Source organism: Triticum dicoccoides, chromosome 7A (genome assembly GCF_002162155.2).
Source record: "Triticum dicoccoides isolate Atlit2015 ecotype Zavitan chromosome 7A, WEW_v2.0, whole genome shotgun sequence".
Classification (NCBI taxonomy): domain Eukaryota; kingdom Viridiplantae; phylum Streptophyta; class Magnoliopsida; order Poales; family Poaceae; genus Triticum; species Triticum dicoccoides.
The window spans coordinates 206,207,441-206,213,521 of NC_041392.1; positions in this window are offsets into that span (position 1 = coordinate 206,207,441).

Sequence of the window (6,081 nt, forward strand, 5' to 3'; positions counted from 1 at the left end):
TTTGCACATGCATTGTCCTTTGTATAATAGCACATTATTGTGCAATTGCATGAACCATTCTAATATTTAGGTTTTTGACAATTTGGCCTTGCACATCTAGGTCTTGTTGTTAGAGGTTTTAACCCACTGTTCGACCCATGTTGCATATGGGGAAATGATTTGTTCATGAATATCAATCAATTCAAGAAACTCAAAAACATTGTTCAGATAAAGAAACTAGAAACAAAAAACAACATGATGTTTTCCTACACAATTAAGAAGACATCAGTAAACTATAGGATGGTACTAACTCTTATACCTAGTCTTCTTATTCCTTTCTTCCATTTCCAAATTTAGAGAAGATATTTATGCATTTTTTCCAGGCCTTTCCAAAGCACTTGACTGGTATGATTACCTCTCAAACCACATGTATGGTCAGGAGGCAAGGAAGGTATTCATACAACACCCATGGTACAATATTGAAGTCTTCCTCAAGAGGATGAAGGATGGGCGGTCAATTATCCAAAGGAACTGGCCTAAAGTTTCAAGGATCTTCAACATCATTGAAGGCTCAATATTCACCTTCCGCTTTAGTAGTTTACTAGATGAGATTCATCTGTCTATCTACCATCTATTATGCTAATTTCCAAAGGTTAAAGATGTTGCATGTGAAACTTGGTGCCAGTGCAGTTGTGTAATGGGGTAGGTAGCTATATGCCTATATGGTGTAATTGAGTGCTGAAGCTATATGATGTTGTACTCTGATGTATTTCAATTACAAAATCTTGGTTCCGTAATACTAAAATGAAATATATTGTGTGCTTAATATGAAATGTTAATTTGATTAATAAATGGATTAATAATAATAGGCCAATTAGCCTGCTTAATGGGTTTTTCTATTGCAAATGGTTCTTGAGACAACACCATGGGTAATGACCTTAGACAACCCACACAATTTCAAGGAAGTAATCATGTTGGAGCAATGAACAATCACACACGACTTCCTCTAGAAAACTATTTGCATTAGGCCACCTACGCCAAACGTTTTCCACATAAAAAGTGTGTGTGATGGACAGCCTATGCCACACAGTTTCTTCCAGGCACCATGTGTGATGCATTTAATAATCCAAACAATAATTTTTTTAATACCATCTGCAATGGCAACGCTATCACAGACGATTTGATGGGGAAAATTGTGTGTGTTGTACATGTGAACAAAAACGTTTGTCTAGGAATCGCCATGTGGGATGTACATATGAACGGAAACATATTTCTTGGATTGACTCTGTGGGATAAACATATGAATGAAAAGGTATTCCTTGGATTCACTTTGTGGGATGTACATACAAATGGAAGAGTATGGCTTGGATTCACTATGTGAGATGTACTTACAAACGGAAATGATTGGACATGTATAATTTTCTGTGATGGCTCGCTCGATCGCACACGAGCTCTGTTTGCCCCGCGTGTGTGACCGGAGGGCCTATCCCTGACGGTTTCTTGGTCATGTGGGAAGGACCCCCCTATCACACACACTAACAAGGCGATGGTTTAAAACTCCATCATGGAAAGGGGGTAAAAACCATTTGTATAGGAGGGCTCTACACTAGTGGAGGAATGTCGTGATGGGATGCATGACCCAAGCAAGTGTGAGGTGATTTTATGTTGTGGAATACTTCTCCGATGGGATGTCGAGAATATGGTGGGAGTGGAGACCGGAATGTGGGAGGGAGAGGTGCACCAGGAGGTAGGGGAGACTTTGGCAAGGGAAATCGAGGAGATAGTTGGGGCCGTGGAAGGGGTGCTGCATATACAGCAGAACCGAGGAACGAGGATGTGATGGATTATACCCAAGCTATTCCCAGAGATGATCTTGACAGGGAGAGATGAACACAAAATAGACTGATTGGAGATGATGTCTCAATAACTGTTAACGGTCAGCTTATCCCAACCTCGTGGGAAAAGTGGTTGGGACTTTTCTTTTGCTAGAGAATGGGCCAACGAGCAATCAGTAAGGATCCCCTGTTGTAGGTACGCAGGGAAAAGTACATGTTAAAATAAGAAGGCAGGGTACCATAAAAGAGGTAAATGACATGGATACAACTAGTGAGGTGGTCACCCATCAGGAGGACCGTCGAGTCCAATGAGAACTTTCTACTGGAATTGTCGAGAGATTGGTGACCCCTCAACAGTTCGAGAGCTCAAGGATCTCATAAGGGGGTGTGCATCGGAGGTGGTTTGTCTGGTATACACTAAGTTATCAAAACAAATAGTTAAAGGTATGACTAGAGTTTTGGGGTACGATGGTGGGTATACAATGGGTACTAGTGGAAGAAGTGGCGGCCTAGCTATTTTTCAAAAGAGCCCGATCAGTATGAGGCTATTGAATTTTTCAAAATACCACATTCTTTTGATTGTTTCAAAATCGGGTAAGGAGTAGAGACTAACGTTCTTCTATGGTGAGGCGCAAAGAAATTTGAGACAAAATACTTGGGATTGGACGCAAGAAGAAACATTGAAGAGGACATGAAGATGAATGTGTTAGTGATAATATGTCATACAATGGTTGCTGGATGTGATACACAATTACAAGTATGGCTAACTTGGAGATGGATTGTTGCGGTGATGGAGATGGTTGTGGATATGGAGATGAGATGGGAAATGGCAGCTAGGGTTGGTGAATGTCTTCTAGTGCGGAGATAGAGATTTCATTGATTGGCCTTCACGAATCTGTTATGAGTCCCTTTATAGAAGTTGCTGGGGTGGATGCCATAGTGTGGCTTACGCCTGGTATGAGAGCCGGTATGAGCACATGCACTTGTACCAGGGACCATCTTGCACTCTATTGGTGCTGGTGTGCCTCCCACTAGATCTCGCCTTTCTCCACTTCGCTTCCTTCCTTGTATATGATTTATTTTCTCCATAAATAGCCCTTTTTCTATTGAAACAAAATAACAAGAGGACTTCACAATCTCTTGCATTGATTAGTGATTAGTGGAAATGTTGGAGGGAATATCTCAGATTTTATAAGATAACCTGATTTAAACAATAGTGAATGAGTATAAAAATAACACTTCATAACCCACATGGGCTTACCACTTCTTCAATGATGTACTCGAAGAATGTGCGTTTGACATTGCTATTTGTGATAAGCGTTGGGATTTCCTCGAAGAAGAAGGCTCATGTAGTATAGTAGCAGAAAGTGTTTCCCTCAGTTAAGAAACAAGGTTTATCAAACCAGTAGGATATTCTTGAAACAAATGTAAACGGTACCCGCACACACATGAAACATATACTTGCACCCAACGCATGCAAGAGGGTTGTCAATCCACTTGTACTTGTTAATTGGAAGGATTAATTATGATAGTGATAGATAGATAGATACATTGCAATACAAAATAAAAGATAATAAATTGCGGCAAGGTAATTAGGTTTTAGTAATATAAAGTGAATGGACCCAGGGGCCATAGCTTTCACTAGAGGCATCTCTCTCATGAGCGTAATAATGGTGGGCAAACAAATTACTGTATGGCAATTGGTAGAAAAGCACATAGTTATGACGTTATTCATGGCATGATCAATACATAGGAATTACGTCCATGACAAGTAGACCGAAATGATTCTACATCTACTATTATTACTCCAATCCTCGCTCGCTATCCAGCATGAATCTTAAGGTATTAAGTTCATAACAAATAGAGTAATGCTTGGAGCATAATAACCGAATGTAGACAAAGTAAGACCAAATAATATGTTCAAACCACATCGTTTTACCCTTGGTAGCAACGATGCAAATACGTGCCTCGCGGCCCCTTCTGTCACTGGGTGACGACACCGCAAGAATGAATCTACCACCAAGAACCTCCCCCACCGAAGATAAATCAATCTAATTGGCCAAACTAGATGGTTAGATCGGAGAGAAATGTAGGGCTATAAAAATCATAGATAAGAAATTTCAAAAAAGACTCAATTACTTTCAATGAATGGTCTGATCATACGCCCAAAATTCAATGGATCCTAGCAAACAAACCACAAAAGGATTACATCGAAGTGATCTCCAAAGATAACATTGTATCGAAAATCAAAGAGAGAGAGGGAGAGAGAGAAAGAGAGAGAGAGAGAGATCTAGCTACTTCTATGGACCCATTGGCCATGTGGGAAACTACTCACGCATCATCATGGAGGAGACAAGGTTGATGAAGATGGCCTCCTTGATTGATTGCCCCTCCGGCAGAGTATTGGCGGAGGCCTCTAGATGGGATAGCAGAAGAACAGAGGCTTCAAGCGGTGATAAAATTGTTTTGGGTCTCGCTCTAGGGGTTTCATGATTGTAGGGAATTTATAGCATTGGAATTATGTCAGACAGACCTCCGAGGGGCCCACAAGCTCAGGTGGCACGCCCCTTTGGAGTGCATCGTGTGAGCTTGTGGCCCACTCATAGAACTTCCGGCCTCCCACCCCCTAGAGGGGGGAGCTTCTATGGTCTCTTTTGGTCTGGAAAAAGCACTGTAAGGTTTCATCGTGTTTAGACTTCGTTTGGTATGGTTTTTCTGTGGAACAATAAAAGAGGCAAAACATGAACTAGCATTGGGCACTCAGTTAATAGGTTAGTTCCCAAAAATGATATGAAATTGCACATAAAGCATACAAGATTGATAATATAATAGCATGAAACAATCAAAAGTGATAGATAGACAGGAAACATATCACACGTCATATTTCAACATAACTAATTTTTTTGTTTATTTTCTATTTGATATGTGACCAAACTTTGACTGCATAACTTGTTTATCTTTTATCCAATTGAATTGATCCTTTTTTGCATTGGTTTTGTATTGAAATGATCTTTTCAATAGTGTGCTTGCTAGAATTTTCGTTGGTGTGTGTCGGGGAAACTGATCCTCGAACACCTATGGGGCCGGCGGACCGGGCCCCTTTCAGTTCGGAGGGGGGCGGAGATCGCACGAAGAGCAGATCGAGGCGAGGCACACGAGCAATTTACCCAGCTTTGGAGCTCTCCGGAGAGATAACACTCCTACTGCTGCTTGTCTGGTTGTATTATCTGGTGTTCTTGCTCTCGAGCGAGAGAGTGATGTTCTCTGGGCTACGGATGGCTCGAAGCAAACTGTCTGAGGCCCCGAACCTATCAGCCGAACCCCCTATACGTTGCGCATGGGCCTCCTTTTATACGCTAAATGGGTCACCGACAGGTGGCAACGCAGAGGAGGGTAAGAACGTAAAAAGTGAGGTAGTTGATACAGTTGCTTGTACAGTGCACCCTACCTAACCCTGACGGCAGGGGACAAGGGCATTAAATGCCCGTCTGAGTCGCCCGAACAGTGCAGAAAAGGACCGTTAGGGGCGCCACCGTTCGGCACGATGGCGATCTTGTCAGCTTCGCATGCCGCTGCGCACCGCTGGCTGCACAGCCTCCTGCCACGCGCGCCCGGGAGGCCCCCAGAGCGACACGTTGGTGGATGCGCTGGAGCATGGACGCAGAGTGGCCGCCTGCCGCGGCAAGTGCCTTGCCGCTGCTGCTATCTTGTCGGGCCCGGAGGCTTGTCGCTCGCCGGGCTTCGAGGTACCTTGGTTGGTCTTCCCGGCAAGCTCCTCTTGCCGGGGCCTTGCCGCCTTGCCGGAGCGGAGTGGCGCGTCATGGCAAGTTCCTTGGTGCGCCTTGATTGGCCTTCCCGGCAAGCTCCTCTTGCCGGGGTCTTGTCTCCTTAGCTTATATACTTTGTTCTTGGATGGCTCCAAGGGAACCTTGGAGGGTCTTGGCGTTCGCCCGGCAAGCCTTGCGGCGGGGTGCTGCAACTGCTCGTGCACAAGTTCGGGGTACTAGTGTACCCCTATTCTAGTACACCGACAGGAGCCCCCGGGCCTGGGCCAGACACGGTGCCGAGCGCTGTTGGGCTAGGCCCAAGACAGGGCACGGGCACACGCGGGCTGGGCTACACCAAATCTCACTCCGTATCCACCGCGCTCCCCCATAACGGCACGCGTTGAATGCGGCATCGTGGGGGAGATCGTGGGTAGTTGTTTATTAGGAAGGGCGAAACGTCCGCCCCGTCCCTCTTTATAAGCAGAGGAAACAGGGGCAGT